Below are 26172 nucleotides of genomic sequence, written 5' to 3'. Positions count from 1 at the left end.
CCTTTGTCTCATTCTCCTCTCCAACCCATTAGCAAATGTTCTCACCTCTGTCTTCAAAATACATCCAGAATCTCCCTCCTTCAGGTCACCTGGCCCTCCGAGGTCTCTGCCCTGGGGTGCTGAAGAGCTTCCTGTGCGGTCACCTGCTCTGCTACCGGTGACCGGTTCTGTCCACAGAACCAGAGGGACCCTTGTTACAGTACATCAGATCCTGCCACGCCCTTGCTCACTGCGCGCCCCCCCCCCCCCGCCCCACACCATGACTTTCTGTGTGATGGGCTGGATGGTGGACCCCAAAGATATCCAGGTTCTAATCCCTGGGACCTGTGGATGTGACCTTACAGGGCAACAGGAACTTTGCAGGTGTGATGAAGATAAAGATTTCGAGATGGGGAGATTATCCTGGTGGGCCCCACGTGTTATCACAAGAGTCCTTATAAGAGAGAAGCAGAGACAGATTTGATGACAGAAAAGAGATTTGAAGTTGCTACACTGTTGGCTTTGAAGATGGAGGAAGGGGCCATGAGCCAAGGGATGCAAGAAATACAGCTCCTGAAGCTGGAATAGGCAAGAAAAAGGATTCTCCCCCAGAGCCTCCGGGGCCACATGGCTCTGCCCACACCTTGACTTCAGCCCAGTGAAACTGATTTTTGATCTCGGCCCCCAGAACTTAAGGAGAGTAAACGCTATATTAAGCTACAGTGTGTGTGGTAATTGGTTATAGCAGGAGTAGGAAGCTAATACATCCCCCCGCTCCCCGACTTGGAATTTAAAATCCTTCCCGGGCTTTGGGGCCCTCTTCCCCCAGGCCTTTGTCCTTCTTCTCCGACCTCCCTGTCTACACGCTCTCCCTGGCTCAGCACTGGCTAGTTACACCAACATGCTAAACACAGTCCCCTGTATTCAAGTTTGCCAAAGATACTAATTCCCATGAAGTTCCCAGGACAAGACTGAAAGGAGCTGGATGGTGATTCTCAGGCCTTTGCCTCGGGCCCCGAATACCAGAAACTACTGGATTTCCTATCAGGAAGGAAATTACACCCTAGACCAATATTGCCAGACACCCAGGGCAGGAGATGACCCGTTCTGCCCCCGCCTGGTTGTGCCACATGGGCTAGGCAGCAGGTGGGCCCCCGAGCCAGCGATGGAAATCATGAATTACCAAAAATTCAGAGTACTTTCTGGAAATGAAGTTTCCTCCCCAGGAAGCAAGGTGTTTGGATCTTGACTGGGATACACTATTGGCATGCTCCAAGGATGGTGGTTGCAGGAAGGTACTGACCGACAGATGTCCTTAAGGGCTCAGGCTTACGGGGACATTAATGGGGACATTCCCAGTCCTAATGCCCAGCGTTGGGTGATTGCAGCAAAGATCTCAAAGCCTCCAAAGTAAGGGTTTGGGCGGCCAAGAACAGGAGCTGTACAAGGCCATGTATGGTGATGGGCTGCCCCCCCTGATCCCGAGGGTCCGAGACTCAGGCCACGTGGCAAGGGCACCTAGAGGGGCGTGCTTTGTTCTGAGCCCAGTCCAGGTGAGTCTGAGCCCCACTCACAGCCTCTTCCAACTGCAGAAGCTGATGGAGACCTGGAGGAGGGAAAGGGAAGGGGAAGGTGGGGTAGAATACAGGATGGTCATGGCGCCTGGCAAGGCCTGCATGCAGCGGCGCATTGCTGGCCCAGCGGGTCACAGCTCATACTGCTGGCCCGCAGATCTCAGGGCCTTACCTGCAGGCCTGTGGAAGCTGACGGCCAGGGCCCAGGGACCCTGTTCTACCACCAAACAGACAAGCCCCTCGGCCTGTCGTGAAGGACCCAGAAAACTGTGACCTGGAGCTCACCCAGTGGAGCTGTGCTCAGGCGGAAGAGACTAGAAGAGTGCCTGAGACGGCCCCGATGAGAAGAACCTACCGCCGACGATGCGAACACTGCAGTGTGGCTGGGAGGGGGCCTCCAGACACAAAAAAGGGACAGGAGAAGGAGGCAGCGCGGGCCCCTCTTCAATCAGGGACCGCCCCGCTTCACTCTCCATCCTCGCCGCCACCGCCAGACCACGGGCAGAGGCGGAGGCGTGCTCATCCGCCAGCAGGGACCTGGCCATGGAAGCCCCCTACCCTTGCACTGCCATTCCCCTGCGGCAGAGCTAACTCCCCTGCAGAGACGCAGGCTGGGACGGAGGAGACCTCAGGCATAGGCACGGCCCGCCTTCTCCTGGGAGAGAGCCGGGAATCCAGGAAGAGGCGCATGGGCTTGGGATGCGGCTGAGCTCCCGCCTTCTGGGACGGCCGGCCAGCCAAGGCCGGCAGCGCCCCCTGCTGCCCGTATTGAGCTGTACACACTCAGGGAGTACGGAGGAGAGAGATACAGCAGCGAGCGGGGAGCGGAGGTTCCGAGGCGGAGGCTGACAAGGAGGATGGGAGGTGAGGCAGAGAGGTGACCTGGGCAGGCAAGGGGGCTCAGCAGGAGGCCATCCCTGGTCTGATGAGATAGTTCCATTGTCCCCAGTCGTAAGAGAGTTCCCAGAGCTTAGCAGAAGTCCGGCTGAGGCCGTGCTCCCTGGGGTTAGAAAGGATGGGATTGGTGAGAATGCAGTTGTGAATTGGGGTCGAGGGGTGGTGATTGGTGGACTGGCGAGGTTGACCCCCAAGATTCCCACCGCCACCGCTGGGGAACAAGCCCCTCCCTTGAGGGTGGGCAGGCCCTGTGACTGTGACAGGACATCACCCCCATGGTGATATCACCTTATATGGGAAAAGGGATTTCACAGTTAGAACGCAGTACCCGACTCAGCTGATTTTGAGTTAATCCAAAGGAAAATGCTCCCAGGTGGGCCTGACCTAATCAGGCGAGTCCTTAAAGGAGAGCAGAGCCGTAGCAGGGTTCTCCTGCCGGCCGGGAAGAGGCAAGCTGTGAGAGGAGGGCCGTGTGCCAGGCACCTGGGGGCAGCTTCTAGAAGCTGAGGGCAGTCCCTTGCCAGCAGCCAGCTAGAAAAGGGGTTGTCAGTTCTACAGCTGCAAGGAAAGGACTTCTGCTAACAACCGCGTGAGTTTGGAAGAGGACTCGGAGCCTCAGGTGAGATCGCAGCCCTGGCTAACACCTTGACTCCAAGGGGGTCTCACCTGGGGAGAGACCCTGAGCAGAGGATGCAGCCATCACAGACCTGGATCCTGACCCACCGAAACTGTGAGATGATAAATGTGTTCTCTGAAACTTCCAAGTTGGTGGTAATTCGTTGAGCAGTGATAGAAAACTAATACAGAGGTGTAAGGTGTAACCTCAGAGGGGAGGTGTGTCATCTTCATCGGGCCAGACTCACAGCGCCGCATGGCCTGTCCAAGGCCAGCTCCTCTGGGGCAGCCTGTGTGGCCCTGTGAGCTGTCAGCCCCCAATGAACGTGATCTCTCCTCAGGGCATCCCTTTACTGCACGCTGCAGGCCATGTGGACTCAAACACTGATCTCTCCTCTCCCCTTTAATGAGGCGTTTATAAATATATTTTAATAGTTACATTAAGCTCTTTCCTAAGCAATTTTGCAACAAAATACAGCTTTGAATTTGGGTGGGTTTTTTTTTTTTTTTCAAGGATACAGTACTCTTAGTACAAAGCATTGTTATAAAATGTGCAAAGTAAGGTTACTATGATTTTTAAAATCAGGCTCCCCATGATTATCAGAACCAGTGGAAGAGTAGAAGCCCAGATAATGCCACATATAGGCCACTGCACTATTGTCATATTTCACTCAAGGCTCACTCAGTAAGTGTTTATTCAGCATCCAGATGTGCCAGGCACTGTTGGCAGAGCTGGAGATGAGGTGATGGAGACCAACACAGAGCCCACTCTCACAGAGCTTAGTAAGAGGAACTAGACAATAAACATACAAATAAATAAATTAAATAACTTCAGATAGTGAGAGATGCCGTGAAGAAGATAAACAAGATGCATTCATTTCCTATGGCTGCTGGTAGCAAATTACCACAAACGCAGGGCCTTGAAACCACATAAATTTATTATCTTACAGTTCTAGAAATCAGATTTCTAAAATCAAGGTGTCCTCAGGACTGCATTCATTCCGGAGGCTCTAGGGGAGAATCCTCGCCTTTTTTAGCTTCCAGAAGCCACCTGTGTTCCTTGGCTCATGACCCCTTCCTTGCACACCAAGCGTTTGCTTCTGTCATCTGTTTTAATCACCTCCCCTTCACCCTGTTCATGAAGGAGGGATTCCTACCCCAGGGTTATGGGGATGGATGAACACACAACACCCAACACAGGACAGATGAGATAAAAAACAGTTTATTGGTCACACACACTCACAGCCCGGGAGAGGGGGATAGTGCATACCATGCAGGGGCACATGGGGGTTACACTCAGAACAGAGTGAACAAGCAGGGCTCTGTAGTAACAAGGGGGTGGGGTGGCCCCTGGTTCCCCCGGGAGGATGTGACGGGCTTGTCTGAGCAATTCTACCAGCCGGGAGGGAACAGAAACCCACTACTCAGGGGTAAGCAGGAACTGAACCTGATCTGTTTGATAAGGGGGGTGGGGGGGCTAGGTGTTTAGCTGGGGGACCTTATCCACAGGAACAGAGTGGGGAGGGAAACTTGCTGTTGGGCCATAAGAGGGCCTCCAATTTCACCAGATGTCAAGACCACATGATCTCGAGTCTCATTTTATGTCTTACACCACATGGTCACATCTATTGTCAGGAAGTGGTTGAGTCAAAATTTCAACCTGTATTAATCTGACTCCAGAGCTGTGGTTCTGACCACCTCACTGCTCCTCCCTCTTGCCCTGTGAACCGTGGCAGCCAGTGTGCAAAGACAGCCCCCAAGGAGCTACACCCGCCGGCATCAGTGCCCTGGTGACGTCTGCTCCCACACTGAGTCTGCATTGCCGCTAAGACTTGACTAAACCAACAGAACATGCTGAAAGTGACACTGTGCCTGTTCTGATCGTAAGAGGCCTTGGCAGCCTCTGCTTCTGCCCTCTTGGCAGCCAGCTGCTGTGTAAGAAGTCCAACTACCTCTTGTGGAGAGAGGCCACACGGAGAGACCCTAGAGGGTAAGATCCCTCCGTGGAGACAAAGGCCACAGGGAGGAGCACCAAGATGGCAGAGACGTCATCTTGGAATGTTCTAGCAAAATAGAGCCCTCAGAGACCGTACTGCTAGCCAACCTCATGGAGCAGAAGAGCTGCCAGCTCACACCAGCCAATCCACAGCCCAGCGTGAGAGAATACAGTGGTGGTTGTTTTAAGTCACTAAGTTTTGGGGTGATTTTTTTACTCCTACATAATTAAAATTCCAGTTTATATCTTCTCTTAGCTAACTTTATATCAGTACCATTAGTGAAGCATAAATACTTCAAACCAGTGCTGTAGTAAGGAATACGACCTAATTCTCTCTGGGTGAGAAGAACACTTGGGTGAATATACTCGTATATCAATAAAAAAGGGTGAAGAAGGACCTCTAGCTGTATTGCATTTTTCATCATATATATTCACTTCTACGGATATTTTTATAAAGGTGTCCAGCGACTGCTTGCTCACTCTTTGCATATTGCCCATGTTTTAAAAAATATATTCTGTCGTAATGTTTGATTATTCTGAAGACTTTCAAGAGAGAGTTACCTCATAGATGTCCTTCCAGAAAACACCAAATCATGAGTTAAACCGATTAGCTAACCTAGACCTGAGGCGATGTGTTAGGCCTGTGATTCTAGATGGTGCTGTCGTTGTGCAGTCCCTGGTCTAAAAACATTCTAAAAGCCAGAGTAAGTGTCTCTAAATTTTTTCAGATGCTAAAGCTGCTGGTCATCAGTGGTCCTCTCACCTCTTACATGGTTTGCGATGCAGTTTTAAGGCCAAGCATTGTATTAAACTGAATAGGACCTGCTCACAGTTTCCTGTCATCACCGACTCAGGTCCTCTCACGGGCAAGGGAGAGCCTGGGATACGTCACCCCTGCCCCATCATTTAATCCCCCCAAGAAAGATATGCGAGGCTGACCCGCTGATGTGTGTTTATGTCTCGCACCATCAGAGATGTGCTTTCCTTCTTTCAGAAAGAAGTCTTGACGTGCTTATGTGGATCAGGCCCTTGTTCCCTGCACACGTTTCCACCCAGCCCTCTCTCAGGAACTCCAGAATTGCCTATCCGGCAGGGCTCATTGATTTCCCACCCGCACTTCCAGATCTCAGCCCTGTCTACCCAGTGACTCAAGCTAGGGCCATGGAAGGCGGCCTCTGTCTCCTTATCCCCGACTTCAGTCACTTCTGCAAGTCCCGATCCCTCTCTGTTCTATCTTTAGGATGTGCCCCCTGTGTTGCCACCTCATCAGACGCTCACCCTTTCTCACTTTATTATAGGCAAAGCCTCCCCCATCCGTTCTCCACACAACAAACAGCTTGAGTGAGCTTTCTAACATGTATGTCTGATCTTCATACCTCCTTCATCTTCATCCTAAAGACCAAACTCAGTCTCCTAAGGTGCATCCATTTACACTGGGAATTCTTTCTCACCTCCCGCAGAGACAGCAAGCACAGTGGGCATCTGCACTTCTCTGGACGTGCGTGCCGTACTTCCACCTCTGTCTTCACGTGCGATGCCTTTCTCTGACTTTCCAGCTTCTAGTTGTTCTCAGGGAACTTCTCAGGCATCATGTCCTTTGGGATGACTTGCCTGCCGCTTGCCTGTCCCATCAAATGGAACTGTGTGTCCCTGGCACTTGCCTGGCGGTCCGGTGGTTAAGACTCCGAGCTCCCACTGCAGGGGTGGGGCATGGGTTTGATCCCTGGTCGGGGAACTACATGTCCCTGCTCTGGCTCCTGCAAACCCACTGAGTTCCCAGCACAGCTCTCACCCCACTGATCGAGACCCCGGTGGTTGGCCTCCCTTCCACCCCCCAAGCCAGTTTGCCAGCTCTTTTGATTTATTTGTCTCTGGTTTCTCAGCACCTAGCAGAGGCTTGGAATGAAATCATCACTCAATAGCTATTTGTTGAATGAATTGCTTATAACCCAGCTCGAACCCTTTTTCTTTAACTCTGTATGGATGTAGTTCCCTCAAGCACTATTGAGTGGGCCGTGTCTGTGTGGGAGGCTAGAACCTAAGGCAGGTAATGCACACGAATATTTCACCGGGCTGTTTTCTGGGTGCAGACTCTGTGTACCAACATGGAAACGCGGGCCTGCCTTTCCCCAGATGCATCCGAGAGAGGCTGGTTCTTATCTCCACGCCCCCAGCTGTGTTCACACTGTGATCTGCCCGATCTATCCAACCAGCGGAGTTAAGCTTAAGCAAGAAATCACTGAGTGATGAGAAAACATTTCAAAGATATGATTAGTCTAGACACCTAGCAGTTCTCTGAAAGGTTGTCCCCTTGGGATCTGCAGGGCCCACCTTAAGGAGCTGGGACAGAAGGGAGATTCCTGAGTTTTTGACCTGGACCTGCAATATGGAACCACTGCAGCCACATAATGCTTTTATTTATTTTTTTAAGAAGAAAATATTTATGTATTTATTTTAAATAGATAAGGGTTTATTTGTTCACATATACGCAGAAGCCCAAAGACTGGCAGATCAGATCTGGCACAGTGGCTCAAAAATCAACAGGGGACCCAAACACCTTCCCATTTTGCTTGTTGCAAGGCAGTCTCTATCGTGTCTGCTCTTGTACTGTCTTCCACGTGAAGAGCATGAGTTTGGAGGCTTAGTTTGATTATGATGTTTATTTCAGTTTTTAATAAATTGAATACGTAGCATCACATATATGGAATTCAGCTGACGTGGCTATCTTTGTTTCTTATAAAGTAAGGCACAGTCCTTCGGTCCTAGGTAAGTAACGTACTCTTAATATATTAAAACTCAGGAGAAGTACGACCTTCTGCATCACCATTTGATGGGTAGGAATAGTAGTTGTAAAACTTGGTTTCTGAATTGAGGTGTTCTTTTGTAAGTGTCAAAATGGTAGCATAGGGAAAGAGTACAGGTTGGGGGGGTGGGATATGCATTAAGAATCTTGTTATTGTTGCTGTCTAAATAGAATGGAATAAACAAGTTTTGAAGACCTGTATTTATAAAGATAAAAAACAATGCAGCCACATAATTCTGAATGCACAATAGTGATTCATTCCCGAGGAATTCCCTGTTGGGTCTGAAAACAAAATAATCTCCGAATGTGAGGCATTTAACATACAAGTGCTATACAACTCAACTGACAAACAGTGTATGTTGAAATTACTTTTAAACAATGTTCCATAAAAAAAAAAATTGCTGTTAAAAAGTTTTTGTTTTTGTTTTTGTTTTTTTCCCAGAAACTTCCATCTTGTCTCACTATGCTCAACACACGGGAATTTTTTACCAACTTCGAGGTGGATGCTAGGTGTCTTGGGGGTGGGAGTGACTAGGAGACACCCCAAGCCAAGGTGTTTTCAGGGGTGTAGTCTGGCCTCTTTTGAGCTGGAGTAACCAGTGTGAGTCTTTGCATGCACTTTATTTCACTTTTTCTCAGACAAGAGGGGAGAAGGAGAAATCTACAAGATGATAGTCAGTGGTACTCAGGACACATTGACAAAGCGAGTACAGAGAAACCAGCACATTCCCAGCTCCTAGGGACTGCAGTGTGGATTAGAGGACATGTTTGCACCCTGATGTCAACTGGTCCTGCTCGGGTCTCTAAGACCTGGGTGAGTTCAAACCCCGACTGCATAGCTTAGGAAGCCCTGAGCCTTGTATGGTGCCTGCTGCTTCCCACCTCACTCCCTCCCCACCTGCCTCTGCCTCTATTGGGACCCACACCTCCCAGGTCACAAAGTGTGCCTCAGTCACCAGCTGCCACAAGAAATCAAAAGGACAGAAAGAAGGTCTTTGATTTTGTTTGTTTGTTTTAAACGTCTTTATTGAGATATAATTCACAGACATACAATTCACCCATTTAATGTGTACAATTCAATGGTTTTTGATATATTCACAGATATGGGCAACCATCACCACAGTCAATTTTAGAACATTTTCATCACCTCAGAAAGAAACCCCCAAACCCTTTATTATCACCTCCCTTATCTCCTCGTCCTTCCCCTGCCCACCCCCCCACCCCAGCCCTAAGCAACCAGCCATCTACTTCCTGTTTCTATAGATTTCCCTATTCAGGAACTTCATACAGACAGAATCATATAATATGTGATCTTTTGTGACTGGCTTCTTTCACTTAGCGTAACATTTATTAGGTTCATCCACATTGTAACATGTATCAGTACTCCATTCCTTTTTATGGTTGAATAATATTTCATTGTATAGATATACAGCATTCTGTGTATCCATTCATCAGTTGATGGACATTTGGGCTGTTTCCATTTTTTGGCTTTTATGAATAATGCTGCTACAAACGTTCATGTGCAGTTTCTATGTGGACAAATGAAGTTTTGTTTCCCTTGGGTAGATACCAAGAGTAGAATGGCTGGGTCATACGGTAACTCTATGTTTAAGCATTTGAGAAACTGCCTTTCTGGTTTCCAAAGCAGTTGAACCCTTTTATACACCCACCTGGAGTGTATGAAGGTTCTGATTTCTCCACATCCTTGCCAAAACTTATTGTTTATTGTTATCTGATTTTTTTCATGCTGGTCATCCTAGTGGCAGAAGTGATATCTCATCGTGGTGTGTGTTTGCATTTCCCTGATGACTAGTGATGTTGAGCATCTTTTCCTGTACTTAATTGGCCATTCATTTTGATTTGAGAGAAGGGGGTCTCATCTTGCAGAACATTCTACCATCTCCCTCTCCCTCCCCCTCTTCCTCACCCTGTATCCTCCTGAATCCCACCCACCCACAAACGCTCACCTAGGTCCAAACTACATAGAGTGGCTTCCTCTTCCTCTGAAGGCCCTGTGCCAGTCAACACAAGGTCCAGGGCTCAGGGTCTGCCACCCGTGGGCTCACCTGATAAAGGCTGGACTTCTGACACCAGCTGCTTAGATGAAAATTTCTCTATCTTGTTGCATCTGTGTAACTGGAATATGGGAGGGGCTTACTAGGAAATAACTCTTGGTATTTACATGTGTTTGAATGTATGTGTTTCCTGCTTTGGAGTGTTACAAATTCACAAGGTGAAGAGCTACTCCAAAATTTCAGAGCGAAGGAAAGAGTTTGGTGGCATATGTTGAAATTCTGGACCCCCAAAGAGCTCACTTTTTGTAAGGATGTACTTCCCTTAAAGTAAAGCAGGTGGTTTTCTAAAGAAGGAGACTTTGGAAGATGAGAACCTCACCCATGCCTGACAGTAGCCATGGTGAGATTGTATGGAAAACTCAGAAATTCTAGAGCCACCTTTCTTAAGGCAAACTGCCTGGCTTGATAAGGAGTATTGTGACCTCTGATCATGTGGTCATCTGACCAGCCTTGGCTGAGTTCCAGTCTCAGGCCAGTGCCCTTAACAACTCTTTGCACTTCACTTGTCTCGGTAGAGAATAATCGACAGTATGTCCTCAATGTACTCTTGTTGATTGATGGAGGGACCAAGTCATCGGGTGGGGTCAGGTGAGTGAGTACAGGGGACGGGGTTGGGTGGGGCATGGGTTTTCCTCATTGTCGCACAATGTGAGCTCCACCCAGGTAGCCACTAGGGATTATTAGGAGTGACCAACAACAAAAACTCTATGGTAATTCTACACCTGTATGAAGGACAGGACATGCCCTGAAATGAAAGGCCAATCTGAGTTTTGGTCTCTATTCCTGGTTGGTTCAAAGAGATGAGAAACTAACAAGCTGGGTGACTTTGTCAAATGGGCAAACCACCCTCAGACTAGTTTCTGCACCTGAATTCATTCATTCATTCATCTCTGAACAGTTATTGAGTACCTGCTAGGTGCCCAATACAGGGCAAAATGATGGAGCTAGAGATGAGTCAAAATCCTTATAATCCAGACAGGATGAAACCCAGCAGGACCCTGTGGGACCCTCCCAAGTACAAAAGCCTTTCTGTGTCCCCCATTTCTTGTGTGTAGGAAAATGGTTTCAGCCTCTTAGACCTTCCCTGAGTTCCAAAGGGCAGATTCAAACGGTCACTAATTAGAGGAATGAGGCAATGCAGAAACAAAGGAAAAGCAGTCAAGAAACAGTAGTGCAGGGATGGGGCAGGGTCCTGGTTCCTCCTGGGGGATATACATGGCAATATGCCTCTGAGTTCTTCTATTGGAACCAAGGCCTCCACCCATGAGGACCCCAGACTGGTTGGAAACAGAAGGCTGAACACCAGCCTGTTACCTCACCACCAGCCAATCAGAGGAAGGTCACATACACTGCAGCCCACCCCCAAATTTTGCCATTAAAAACTCTTCCCCCCAGATCGTTGGGGACTTTGGGCTTTTTTAACATGAGCTGCCTGTTCTCCTTGCTTGGACTTCCAATAAACTTTTCTCTGCTCCAAACTCTGATGTTTTGGTTTGTTTGGCCTCACTGTGCATCGGACACACAAACTTGGGTTCGTCAACAAGGACTGAATGCAAGAGGAAGGATTGGGCCATTCGGCCTAAGGGGACCCAGGAAAGGTTCCTTCAGCAACGTGATGCTAATGTTGACTCTTGGCAGACAGGAAGGACTCTGCCACATGGATCAAAAAAGGAAAGGTGTTTTAGATGGTTGGCACAAAAGCAAACTCATAGAAATGGAGTGCTTATCTCGTCTGTCCCCAGTTCCCAGGGCATCAACATTCCCACTCTTACCGAGGTATGGGACTTCCAGGTCCACACCCACTGGTTGGTGATAACACCAAGTTCAAAGCCCACCTTGGGATCTAGTGCTCCCCAAGGCTTACAGAGGTTCCAGATTATTATTGAGCTCACTCCTCCTGGAGTCCAGAGTGTAGCTGAGGTGTACCTTGACTGGAGAGTAACAGATGCTGCCCATGATTAGCTTGCAGAAGTCATGGACACTCCGACTGCAGAGTGGGGGCCTGCGGGGATGAGGTCATAGTTCAGGGGTGGGTTCTCTGTCTGGGCTTGATCCTGGAGCACTAGCATGGAGCCCATGGACCTAGAGCTTTCTTCTGTGTACCCACCCGTACGGTCCCAGGCTCTAATGGCTCTTTAAGACTCCCCTGTTCTCACCAACCACACCTCTTGGACCCAAAGACTGTAACCCTTCTCATCCACCTCCACCCGGCCCTCGGGGTCTTGAAACCTATTTTGCAGGCCCTGAAACCTGCAAGATCTCATGATCTCATCTTCTTTCTCAGACACTTAAGTATCAACCTCTAGGACAATAACAAGAGTGGAGTCCAGGAGATGGGCATTTCCTCCCAGACCAGTGGGGGCCTGTCCACACTTCCATGCTAAGAAAACCCTTTCCCATTCCCAGTAGAGCTGTGAGCAGCAGTCCTCAAGTTCTACCTGGGAAGTTGCTCTCATCTTCTCCTGAAGCAGATGACTTTTGTGTTTAAGAATGTGGGGGACCTTTTTCCATTGCTTTTTCTTTGGGCAGTAACTTACTATAGCGGGTAACCCTGACTCGCCTGGTCCTACTCTCTGCTGTGATATGTATATGAGTTCCTGATCCCCCGTCCATGAGATTTGGGATGGCCTCCACTGGTCAGCTCATGTGTGCTTATTGGGCAATCCAACTTCCATGGCAGTGTGGCTCCTACCTGGCATTTACACATGCTTATCCCACTTCGCTAGAGCAGGAGACAGCAGTGGCAGACCAGAACCAGTCCTGTAGCTTTGGGTCGAGGGTGCCTGAGTCTGGAGTGATGCCCCCAAAGTCTCACCTCCTTCCTCCACTCCCAAGCAGAATTTGGCAGGCAACACCTAATGTTAAGAAAAATTAAAATTCTCATGCCTTTGTCAAAGCAGGAAGTTACAACTTGGAGCCAGAGAGACAGGGAGTCAGGGTACCATCCTCCTTGATGTTCACATTTCAAAGAGACGGCTCCAAGGCCCCCAAGAAAGACGTCTCTGGGGAGTCAAACTGGTAAAGGGTTATTAGATTTTTTGAAAGGCTTACACACATCTCAAAGAGACAGAGAAAGGATTGTAAAGGAAACACCCTAAGAAAGGGAGGGAGGGAGTTCTCTTTCCCTTTTGGCACCAGGGAAAATCTTTTCTTTCCATTTGTAGTTACCCTTACACTGCCTAGGGAAAAAGGAGCAGGCGAAGATCTGCTGAGGGGCCGAGCTGCCTGGGAGGATGGTCCCCCAAGCGGAAGTGCCCCTGTAGTCCAGGAGGACTGGCCCTCCTTTTCCTGTTCGCTGGCTGCTTCACTTCTCGGGCCACTGGTCAGTCCGGGGGCTGCTGTCTATCGAGGTCTCACAAGCACCCTCCCAGATCCGGGTTCCCACATTTCCCTTCCTCATCCCCATCCCCATTTCTCTGTCTGAAACCTGCCGTATGCTGCATGGAGTGACCTTGGAAACACAAAAGTCTTTCTTCTTTTTGAGCTGCTGGAATGTGCAAATAGTTCAAGAAGGTGTCACCAGGTCTTGGAGAAGTGAACTAAAACTCTGGATACCTGGGACCCTCCCCAGACTGATTAAATCAGAACCACTGGGCAGATTTAGTTTTTGGTTTTTTAAAAATATTTATTTATTTGGCTGTGCCGGGTCTTAGTTGCGGCATGTGGGATCTAGTTCCCTGACCAGGGATCGAACCCAGGCCCTCTGCATTGGGAGTGCAGAGTCTTAACCACTGGACCAGGAGGGAAGTCCCAGCTAGACAGGTTTTAAAGCTCTCAAATCTTTAAAGGATTCTAAAATGTAGCCAAGGTTGAAAACTGCTGGCAGGGGCAGAACGTGGAGGGATCTTTTGTGTATTATTAGGGAGTCCAGACTGGAACCTTTTGAGAAAGGGAAGACCTTTGAATTTTCGTAGGGAGAAGGATAGTACTGATAGATTGGGGATTTCGAAAGATGCTCTGGCAACCGTGTGAAGGGTGCACAGGAGAGGAACAAGCCCAGGGGACCAGGTAGGAGACTGTTGGGTGATCCAGATGAGAGCCTGGGCTGGAGTGAAGGCAGCAGGACAAAGAAGAAGAACCTCAAGGTCGTCCTTTCCCTGTCTCTCTGCTCTTAGGTTTCCGCAGCCTCTAAGTCAGTTTCCAGAAGAACAGGAGTTAGCGTTCACATCTAGAAGTGAGGCAAATGTCCCCTCATGGAGGGGCAGAAACATCTGCTTATGTCATCCATCAAATTCAAGTGTAAGGTAATTCTAACAGAGCAATGCTAAGGGAGAGAGATTCTGGATAATTTTATCTGTTCTCAATTGTACGTGTTTTTGTAACATGGTTACATCACGTAGGTATAGGAAAACCAAATTCATGATAGTGAAAAGCATCATTAAACAATTTCTTCTCGTGGTTAACATTCTTGTGGCAGATTTGAAGTTCCTGGGATGGAATGCTGGAGATTAAACCCGGGACTGCTGTCTTCAGTTTTCTTTGCCTTGTTTCTAACAGTCTGTGAAGGAGAATGACCAGTTTCCCAATCTACTTGGCAGTAGAATTCCCTAAAATGGAATACTAGAGCCTTTAGTGTGGGGCTTAAGTCCTGGGAGGGGGCTGAGGTTCACGGAAATATCAGGTGTGATCTAATCAGCCAGTATTTCTTCCCAGTAGGGGGCAGTGTTTGCTGCTCAGTCCTCCACAATGATGTAAGGTGCCACCTGCAGGGACTGACTGGTATCTTCTCTTCCTAATTCATCCTGTTAGTTCCTGTTTCCAACCATTGCCACAGGAAAATGTTTCTCCTGTGTGAGAATTCAGCAAGAATGATGGTTGCATCTCTTTTTCATCTGGAAAACCTCGATCTACTTTTGCATTTTCCTCTTATCAGACATTTCAGCGACCCTTGCCAGTTAACCACTCCCTCCTTCTGGAGACGCTTTATTTTCCTGACTCCCAGGATGGTGTTTTTCCTTGCTCTTCCTCCTACCTCTTGCTGTTCCCTCTTAGTCTCCTCTTCTGCTTTACTCTCCGGAGAGACTGAATATACAAATGGACAATAGTCAGATCATACACATAAAGAGAACTCTGACCCACAATCAGCAGCAAACTGTCCAGGAAGCCAACCCCTTGACTACAGTAACCAGCCCAGGAAGCCAGCCTGCTGTCAGTCCGACGTGTAGGCAGCTAGACTGCCATCTCCAACAACGATACAGGAAGTTCATCAATAACTTCTGCAACAACTGACCCCAAATGGCCAGGACTTAATAACTGACAGCTTTCCAATTTTTGTCCCCGCTTCCAACTTAAGGCCAACAGAGAAAGCCAAATATGCACCCTAAGCATTCACATAGGATGCCCCGCTCTAATTACCCCACCTCCAGCTTCCCCAGGCCCACAGCCTCGAATCAGGTACACTGAAGCCGTCCCTTTCTTCCACTACGAGGTTTTCCCACTCTTCTGCCTGCCTTTGAGTCTCTGCCAAAATGCAAGTGATGGTGGCCAACTCCCTTGCTGCAGAAAGCTCTGGAATAGCCTTTGTTTTTCTCATTTGGTTCCACACTCCTCTGTGAAGCTCGAATCCCTGGAGTGTCTCCAGACTTGAACCTCAGACCTCTCTTCCCTAGCTACCCTTTCTCCATGGGGGTCTCATCATGTCCCCTGGCATGAAGTACCATCAGTATACGGATGACAACCAAGTGTATATCTCCTGCCTGATTCCTCTCTGAGCTCCAAATTCAATATACAAGAGCCCACTTCTAGACTTGGACTTTGAAAGGCATCCCAAATTTCCCATGTTCAAAAGACGAACTTCCTAAATTTCTCCCTCATCTTTACCATCTCAGTTCATGACACCAACCTCCATGCAGCCACTCAAACTTTGCTGTCAACCCTAGCTGACGTCCTAGATGCCTCTTCTCATCTGTTGGAGTCCTGGGCTCTGCCACATTATTCAGAGCCATTCAGTGACTTCTGACAGCTCAGCCTCAAAACGTTTCTCTATTTGTTTGTTGTTCTCCCCTCCCCCACTCCTCTGCTACCAGCCGAGTTCAGACCCCATCATATCTCACATGGTCCGTGCTACGGAGTGAATGAACAAGCAGCTGGGTTGCTTTCTCATCGACCTCCAATATCTGACTGTTCCCAGTGGTTCTAAAGAGACTTGTCAGCAGATGTAATTTATCTTCCAGGAAAATTTGAGATTACATTTCATGAAAGATTTGTTATTAACAAGGGGGTGGTGAAACGTAAAGGTAATTAATCTTGAGTTAGGCTCTTCATAAAAAAAAAGCCCAAAGTTTCCATATTGCAAAAGATTTATGCATCCATTCATCCTCAGAAACACTGAGGCCAAGTATTGATCACAAAATACTTATTAATTCTCCTAGGTTGTTATTGTTCTATATGGTGTTGGTTGCATGTTCTTATACAACTCTCTCTCTCTCTCTCTCTGTATATATATGTACAAATATATGCAAGTGTACTAGGAAAAAGAATAGAGGTTAAAATCATGATTACCCACGTAGCTGAACCCAGCTATATCACAACTTTACATCTTGCAACATGTATTCCAGATATTTCATGTTTATAAAACATTATAAAGACCCTCCACACCCCACTCCTTCATTCTATTTCCATTCTTCCCTCTGCAGAGGCAACTGCTATCATGAGTTTACTATTTTTTGTTTGTTTTTGTACTTAGACTAAATTTTATAAGTCTGTAAGTAAGATATAGTTTGTTTTACTGATGTTATGTTTTTTAAATTGGTATATTTTAGGTATTATTTGGCAAATTACTTTTAAAATTCAACATTGTTTTTTACGTTTACCCATGTGGAAACATAGTCTGATTCATTCTTCATGCATCCTTGTTTTCTTTCCATCACTGAGGTTTATTGAGTTGTACAGAAAAGTAGACAAATAATGAGCATCAGCTCAATCAATATTCATAAAGTGAACATATCCATGTGACCACAAACTGGATTAAGATATTGAATATATTAATTACACCCCAGAAGCCCTCACATGACATCACCTGGCCATCATCTGCTCCACTTCCCCAGAGAAAACATCTTCCTAACTTCTCACACCATAGTTGCCAGTTTAAGAACTCTGTATGGAAGGAATCAGAGTTTGTAGATTTGTGTCTGACGTCTTTTGCTCAACTTTATATTCGAGAGATTCATCTATATTTTTTGTATAGAGGTACTTTGTTCATTTAAAATTTTCCCTTTAACAGACTTTACTTTTAGAACCATTGTAGACTGTCAGAAAAATTGGGAAGATAGTACAGAGAGTTCCTATATACCTCATCCAGTTTCCCCTATTACTAAGCTCTTACATTAGTATGGTACATACTAATGTAACCAATATCAATACCTTATTATCAAAAGTTCATAATTCATTTCGATTTTCTTAATCTTTACCTAATGCTCTTTTTTTCTGTTCCAGGATCCCACATGACATTAGTTGTCAGGCCTCTTTAGGCTCCTGGTGGCTGTAGCAGCTTCTCAGACTTTCCCTCTTTTGGTGCCCTTGAGAGTTTCTATAAGGTCTGGTCAGGTATTTTGTACGGTGCCCCAATATTGGGATTTGCCTGGTGTTTTTCTCATGATAAGACTGGGGTTTGGGTTTGTGGGAGCCAGATCACAAAGGTGAAGTGCTATTTTCATGACACCACAGAAAGCATATGTACTGCCAACATTATTGATGACTGCTGATGGTGGCCTTAGTCACCTGCCTGAGGTAGCGTTTGTCTGGTTTATCCCCTGTAAAGTGACTCCTTTTCTCTCCCTTTCTATGTTGTACAGTTTGGAAGGAGGTCATTCTGCACAGCCCTCACTTACAGAGTGAGGAGTTTTACTCCCTCTCCTTGGAGGCAGAGTATCTACATAAATTCCTTGGAATTCTTCTGTATGGGAGATTTGTCTCTTCTTCCTCATTTACTAATTTATTCAATCATTTATTTACATCAGTATGGACTTGTGGACATTTACTTTATTTCCTGGGTTATAATCCTTTGACCCCTGGAACTCTTTCAATGGGCTACTGTGGTCCTTTGTCCTTTGACATACCGGTCGATGTTTTATTTTGTTTTGTGTTGAGCTCTTCCTCACTTTCAGGGACTACCAAGTTATCCAGGCTCATCTTGTATATGTCCTGCCTAGTCTTAGAATCAGCCATTTCTCCAAGGAGCCCTGGTTCATCTTATTGGAGAACGGTGTTAGAAACCAAAATTTGGGTACTAAGCCATGCTTGTTGATACTGGGGTGTCATTTCTTGTTAGACTTCTCCGATGACAGAGCAAAAAATATATGTGTACTAAGTGGTGTACATATAGTGTAACTATAAACCCTTGTATATGTAACCATCTGTATCTATATTAAGCAAAGCATGAGTTCGTATTGATATCTCAAATCCATTATTACATGGATCCTACCCTTGTTTATCCATAAACTCCCATTCTAATACTGAGAAACCTGGCTCCACCATCGGCCATACGTTGATGTGATTGTTCCAGTCTAGTATACATATATAGCTGTATCAGAATTGTTAACCAGTACCCAGAGGGAAACAGCTTTATCCACTAGTGTACAGAGCTCATATGCAGTTCCTTTTGCCTTTAGTCTTAGAGATCTCATTCATTTCCAAAGACACTTAGGTCAACACCTCTCCCCACCCCACCTACCCATCCCTTTCAGTGAGGTTGTTTCATGTTTGTAATAGTTAACTTGAGAACTGCAATAGTTAACAAGTTAGGGCTTCCCTGGTGGTGCAGTGGTTAAGAATCCGCCTGCCAATGCAGGGGACACGGGTTTGAGCCCTGTTCCGGGTAGATCCCACATGCCGCGGAGCACCTAAGCCCGTGCACCACAACTACTGAGCCTGCGCCCTAGAGCCCGCGAGCCACAACCACTGAAGCCTGCACGCCTAGAGCCCATGCTCTGCAACAAGAGAAGCCACCGCAATGAGAAGCCCGCGCACCGCAACGAAGAGTAGCCCCCGGTCGCCACAACTAGAGAAAGCCTGCGTGCAGCAACGAACACCCGATGCAGCCAAACATAAAATTAAAAAAAAAAAAGTTCACTAGTTAACTTCTCTTGTCACAGTCTGCATTCCTTCCTGAGTTCCCCCAACTTCTTAAATGATTTGTAAAAAAATTTGCAGTCATCAAATTTCACTCTTTGTTCTATAGATTTTGACAGATGCATAGTATCTTGTATCCACCATTACTGTAATTTTACTGCCCTAAAAATCCCCTGTGTTATTCATCCTTCCCCCCTTCCTCCTGAACCCTGGAAACCACTGATCACTTTACTGTGTCTACAGTTTTACATTTTCCAGAGTGTCATATAAGTGGAATCATACTATATGTACCCTTTTCATACAGACTTCCTTTACTTGGCAATATGCATTTAAGCTTCCTTCATGTCTTTTCATGGTTTGATAGTCGTTCTTTTTATTGCTGAGTAATATTCCATTGTATGGAGGCACCACAGTTGGTTTATTTGTTTGTTTAATCAGTTCCTGATAAAAGTGTGTTAAAATTCCACCCTGTTCATAGATTTGTCTTTTTCTTCTTTTTTTCCCTACAATTTTTGCTTTATAAACTGATGATACGTTTAGTACATACAAATATAGAATTTTTATATCTCTCTGATGAATTGAGTCTTGTCATTATGAAATGCTCCTCCTTATCTCTAATATGCTTCTTAGTCTATTTTGTCAGTTATTAGCATACTTATGCCAACTTTATTTTGTTTAGTGTTTGCATGGCATATTGTTTTCTGTTCTTTTGCTTTTAGCATTTCTGTACCCTTATATTTAAAAGGTGTCTCTTATAAAGCACATATAGCAGGCTTTATGTTTTTATCCTGCCTGATAATCCTTGTCTTTTAATTGAAGTATTCTGTCTTTTATATATAATATAATTACTGATGAATCTGGGTTTAAATCTACCATCTAAATAATTATTTTCTGTTAGTTTCACTTGTCAAATGTTCCTTTTCTTTCTTTCCTTTTTTGGATTACTGAAGTTTTTATTTCATATTTCCCCATAATTAATTTATTATCTATGCATTCTTTCATTATTATTTTAGTGACAACACCAGAGAGTACAACATGCTCCCCATAATTAATTTATTATCTATGCATTCTTTCATTATTATTTTAGTGACAACACCAGAGATTACAACATGCTCCTTGAATTATTAAAATCTTTATTTTGCTTTCAATTTTAAAGGATATTTTCACTGGGTATAGAATTCTAGGTTGGCAGTTATTTTCTTTCAGCACTTTGAAAATGTCATTTCTTTTTTTTTGGAGGGGGAGATTCTATCATTCCTTTTGAGAAATAAGACATATATTTTATTGGTGATTCTTTAAGTTATGTATCTTTTTCTTCCCCCATCTCATTTTAAGATGTTCTCTTTGTCTTTTGTTTGCTGCATTTGTATTATGATGTGCCTACAGGTGACTTTCTTTGAAGTAATTCTGCCTGACATTTTTAATATTTCTTTAATCCGTGGCTTGATTTTTTGAAATCAGTTTGGGGAAATTCTCAATCTCTACCTCTCCAAATATTTCTTCTGCTCCATTTACTTTCGTCTCTACTTCTAGGACGCCAGCTGCGCTTGTGTTAGTCCTTTTCCCTATATTTCTTATACTCCTTTTTTGTACTTTCCATTATTATTTTTTCCTTGTGCTTCACTCTAGATATTTTTAACCTACTTCTTCTAATTCATGAACTCTTTCTTTAGCTGTGTCTAATCTACTACTAAATCCATTCACTGAATTGATATCTTTTTATAGATTCTAGCTTTCTGCTGAAATTGTATTTATTTATGAATTAACCTTGGGAATTTATTTTTTGCTGGAGAAATATTTCATCTAAATATTCAAATTATGTTTCTCAAGTGGCTTTTCATTTAGTTGATCCTTTCTATTTTTCTTTGTTCTCTTTTTTGTTAATTTCTGTTCTTGGCTTAAATTTTAATTTATTCTACTTCCTTTAGTGTATCTCATAGTTTTGTTTTGTTTTGTTTGCCATGCTGTGCAGCATGCGGGATGCTGACCAGGGATCAAGCCTGTGCCCCAGGTTAGTTCCCTGACCAGGGATCAAACCCATGCCCCGCTGGCATGGGGAGCATGGAGTCTTAACCACTGGACCACCAGGGAAGTCCCTCCTCTTTTGCTTTTGAGTTAAGTTTCATTTATTCATATAATTTTTCTTTTTAAAAATGTATTTAATGCTATAAATTTACCTCTAAGAACCACTTTATTAACCCAGAGGTTTTCATATATAGCACTCTCTATGTCATTTAATATCTTATTGTTTCTACTGTGTTCACTTCTTCAACCAATGAGTTAAGTAGCCATATATTGGTTTTTTGGTTCTCAGATATAAGGTTTATTGACTATGTATTTATTATGGATGCATAACTTTTTTAAAGAATAAGAAACAGGATTTATTTTTCTATCAAATCTCTAATCCATGTTCCAGCCAATGCATGGAGCGTAAATCAAGCCCCCTGTAGGCTCTTGGTAAAAACAATTGTAACTTTCTACAGGGCAAAAAAAAAATCAGCATTTTTTTCTTTTTTTTTAATTGGAAAAAAATTATATTTTGGAAGAACTCACTACATAAGGTGACAGAATTCCAAAATCAAATTACATGAAAATATACATCACAATTTCTTTGTACAGCAGGTGAGAAAAATCTGCAGTATAGAGAATAGAGGCAAAGAAATATGAAGGGTTGAGGAAAAGGGTATGTGGGTAAACAGCATTTTAAATAGCAAACCCAGAATTTAAGTAGAAAGCCTGTAGCTGTGCATGATTTATTCATCCAATATTCACATTAGGTAACTGAGGGCAAAAATAAAACCAAATCAGAATTGTTTACTGTTTGGGGCACATTTCAATAATTTTAAATCTGAATTGAATTCAGAACCAACTCTTTTTAGTTCTTGGGGATAATGACTGAATTCAAGAGCTCTCAACAACGAAAACATGTTATTGAACTATCCAATCCAAGAGATGGATGCGAGTAGAATACAAAAGGGACAAAGCACCCAGTGACAACCATTCCTCTGAAGTCATCATTAAAAATCAAGTAGTTGCTTATTGAGTGTTTCAGTATTTGCACTAAATGATTTGAAAACTTCCTGGTAGACAGACGAGATAAAAGCAAAGGGAAGTGTGTCAAAATGAAGAAGATACAAAGTTTAGTAAGTGAAAAGAGTTTAATGAAGCCTCAATAGTTTAAAGGAAATGAAATGGAAACTTTTAATCCTAATTGCTTTTTATCTGACATGCTTTAAGGAGTCTTTTAAAACTGGTAAGAAACAATGAATAGGGAAAGAAAACCTGCTAAAATCTTTTTAGAATTTACATGATTCTTATTTTACTACAAGAAAGCATTATTGGGTACAAGGTGTGTTTGTGGATGTACATGAACAGTATATATATTATCCGGATCATGTTATGCTATGTACAGGTCTTTACAATTCTTCCTGAAGGTTAAAACAGTTCTTTAGAATTCAAAATGCATAATCATCTGTAAGTTGACACTTGTTAGGCTCTTGTCAGCATTGATACTGACATGTTTTATTGCAGCCCATTTCCAGCCAGTGTTTGCCAAATTGTTACAACAGAAGTCCAGCAATAGGTGGGTAGGTAGAGTGCAGGAAAAACAGTGCCATGTTTCTCAATCGGAGACCCTGAAATTACAGCTGTTGAATAAATGTCACTCAAAAGCAGTCTCTTGCTTTTTCTTACACAGCGGGCAACCTTCCTTTTGAATTCTCCATTTCTGTCTTCTCTCCATTCTTTTGCAGCATCAACATTAGCAGGTGAGTCTCCATTAGGGTCTGGCAGCATAGAAATGACACTAATCATGATGGTTTCCACGGTGTGAATAGGCAGCCAGTGTTCCTCTGGCTTTTCATAGCCATAGTTATCTTCCCCCGGCTCATGAAGAATAGAAATGCATGCATCACCATTTTTATCAACATTTGGGTGCCAGATTTCTGTAACGAATTTCATTTTAGGAGGCCTAAGGGGATAATCTTTTGGGAAAGTGAGATGAGCCTGAAAAACACCACCTTCATAAAGTGTATCTGGAGGACCAATAATGACTTTCCATCGATAGAGATCATTGTCATCTATTCAACCTCCTGAAAAGCCTTCCACTGGATTTCTGTTGAGTTCTGCCAGCTGTCTTTGCAGTAGCAGTGCAGACTGCAGCTCCCTCATCCTCCCCGCCAAGGGCCCGGACTGGCGCCGGGGCTTGCGAAGGACTGGGGACAGGCTCTGGGGCTGCTGGAGCTGGGTGTGCTGAGGAACCCAGGCCCACACGACGGGAGCGCCGAAGCCCACGGAGTCCGCTCGCTTCTGCTTTCCTCACAGCGCCTCACGCCCGGAAGGGGAGGGTGCCCGTGCCGCCGCGGTGCGCACAGGGCAGCATTTTTTTCTTTTAAAGAATATTCTAGATGTTTTTGTGCAGATGAAAAAGTTCACATATTACATGGGTCTGTGCTCTCTTCGCTTATGTACTCAAATGTTCCCTCCCTGCTGTCACTTCTGCACAGAGGAGGCATAGATCATCGCTCTGCAGCTGCACTAACGCTCGCGTCTCCACGTCGCCGCGCTAACGCTCCTATCTCCATGTCGCTCCATAGTTTGGTAGCCTGGAACCGTGGTATGATTTCACTTTATAATGCCCCAAGAGCAACTGGAAAGTTCTGAATTAAAGTCTTCAAACCTTTTTTGAGTGCCTACTCTTAAATCACCGGGAAGTGATTCTGCTGGTTCTGAGAAACATAAACGGTGCTGGGAGAGGAGTTTTCCTCTGAAGCGGCAGGAGGATGTTTTCTAGGAGTCAAGGGAACCAATTTCTCCTCTGCTTAGACTACTTTTGGTAGGTGTGGCTCTCAGGCCCTGGGAATGGATGCTGTGCTCTCTTCTGACAGGTGCTGCCATGGAAGAACCAAGAGCAGTAGAACCAGGAAGAGCTGACATCCTAGTTCAAAGGCTGCCAGGCAGAAGTATTCTCATTTACTCTTACTTATGGGAGAGTCAGTCTTTCGTTCTATTCAGGTCTTCAGCTGATTGGGTAAAGCCCACCCACCTTGGGGAAGGGCAATCTGTTTTATTCAGTCTAAAGATTTAAATGTTAATCTCATCCCAAAACACCCTCACAGAAACACCCAGAATAGTGTTTGAACAATTATCTGTACACCATGTGGCCCAGTCAAGTTGACACATAAAATTAACCATCACATCATAATATTAATATTAATACTACTAACATGTTAATTACACCCACTGATTTTTCTCACATTATCCTGTGTTAAACAAACCTGGCATTCCTGGATAAACCTACCTCTATTGTGATATAGTGCTTATTTTAGAATTGCTAGATTCAGTTTGCTAATACTGTATCTAGCATTTCTGCATCTATTTTCAGAAGTGATATTGGCTTGTGATTTTCCTTTTTTGTCCTTTTTTATCCGGTTTGGCATGAGTGTTCTAGCTTCATAAAATGAGTCAAGGATTTTTGACTGTCCTTCATATTATATTTCTTCACATGTTTCAGAGTTTTGATTTTTAGGCCCATTTTGAGTGGGGTTTTGTTTTTATTCTTTTCATTTTTCTGCTCACCTGCCTCCACCCCACCCAATGAGCTTTTCCCTGATGATCATTTTGTGATAGCTTTCACCTGGACTCTGTGACTTCATCCTGGACCAGATTTTATAAAGGCAGTTTGGGGTTTCCGTCCCATAGTGATTGTGGGGACATCCATGCCGTCATGAGGCCAGCATGTGACTAGGCTCTGTTTTTGGCTGGGGTTTGGGTCTCCAGCCCCACATTTCTAGACTCTCATTCTTCTAAAATATTGGTCTCCAGGCAATGGAAAGCCATGGGGCTCCCACCCCAGTTCTTGACTTAAGCAAGGTACTTAGTTCCTGTCTGCCATCTTGGGTGTTTGTGTCTTGGGTTTATCCCATAGGAGCCAAACTCCTGCTGATTTTAGACAAAGAGCCCCCTGGGTCAGAGGCTTCCAGGAGTTTTCTTCTGCCTCTGTTGAGCCAGATATCTCTTTTTAGCTTTCTATTTTTATACCTTATCTGTCATGGCTTTGTGTTCAGGCTAAAGGATGAATCAAAGCAAGAACTCATTGAGCTGCCTTGTTCAAAACACTCTTCCCTATCTTTCTTATTTTCAATTTACTGCCTTGTCTCACAGGGATTTAAAGAAACTATTTTACTTCATGATGCCAATGCAATGAGTCAGATAGAGCAGGTATTCCTATCACCCCGAGTGACAAATGAGCAAAACAAGAACAGAGAGTTCAAGTGCTTTAGTTCAGGTTTAGGGAATAGCTGGTTACCTGCAGAGCCTGTTCCCCCAGAGCCCATCCCAATTTTACTTTTTACTCATTCTTGCCACCAAGAGAAATAGAACACTGAACAATCATGACATTCATTAAAGACAATTCCCTTGACCAATTTTTCAATGCTTTTGATACCTTGAGCATTTTGTAATTTCAAGAATAGTATCAGAGGAGAAAATGTCTGATCTGCTGTCACGGCACTGGATTTTAATTTAGATAGTGTCATTCCCACTTATTCCTCCCATTTACCTTTCTAGTACAAATTTCCATGCTCCAAAATTCAATTCAATTCAGTTCAATTCAGCAAATGTTCATTGAGGCTCTGTCATGCTCAGACACCACCAGGTGGTATGGTCTGGTCAATGACTGGTCTGGAAAGGGGCGTCCCCCAAATCACACATAGATGAGCAACTAGTTTTCCACTCAAGAAATATCTAGGAATCTCTTTCCACACGCCAAGCTCCTTGCTGGTCGTAGTAGATGACTGAAAGGCAAGTCCCTTGGTAGAGCCTGTCCCTTGGTGGAGCTTACTGCTGGAGGACAGCCGACATGGTCATTGATTACTGACATGTGAGGCAGAAAATGAAGAGTGGTGAAGTGGACCATGCAAGGATGGATGAAGAGGGTTGGACTGGGCCAGGAGATCAGCCCAGAAACTCTTGTGAGATTCCTGGTAAAAGTCGATACAGACTGGCCTTTGGTAGGGGCTTCAGAAATGAAAAGAAGTCCTGAGATCACTGTTGGGGGTGGAGGGCGTAGTCATAGGTGACACCCTGGTGCTGTTGGAACCTGCACAGCGGTCCCCAGCAGAGAGAGAAGATCACTTCTGCCAGAAAGTCTTTGTGTGTGTTTGT

The 26172-nt window shown here is 44.9% G+C and overlaps 1 pseudogene; it reads right to left on the bottom strand.

Annotated features, from left to right (window-relative positions):
- Positions 1-2181: 2181 nt before the first annotated feature.
- Positions 2182-23178, bottom strand: LOC137765987 (ubiquitin-conjugating enzyme E2 G1 pseudogene; annotated as a pseudogene).
- Between the last annotated feature and the right edge of the window lie 2994 nt (positions 23179-26172).

This window comes from Eschrichtius robustus, chromosome 6, assembly GCF_028021215.1.
Source record: "Eschrichtius robustus isolate mEscRob2 chromosome 6, mEscRob2.pri, whole genome shotgun sequence".
Classification (NCBI taxonomy): Eukaryota; Metazoa; Chordata; class Mammalia; order Artiodactyla; family Eschrichtiidae; genus Eschrichtius; species Eschrichtius robustus.
Note: the sequence above shows the minus strand (reverse complement) of the source record. Positions and strands in the feature narration are given on the sequence as shown.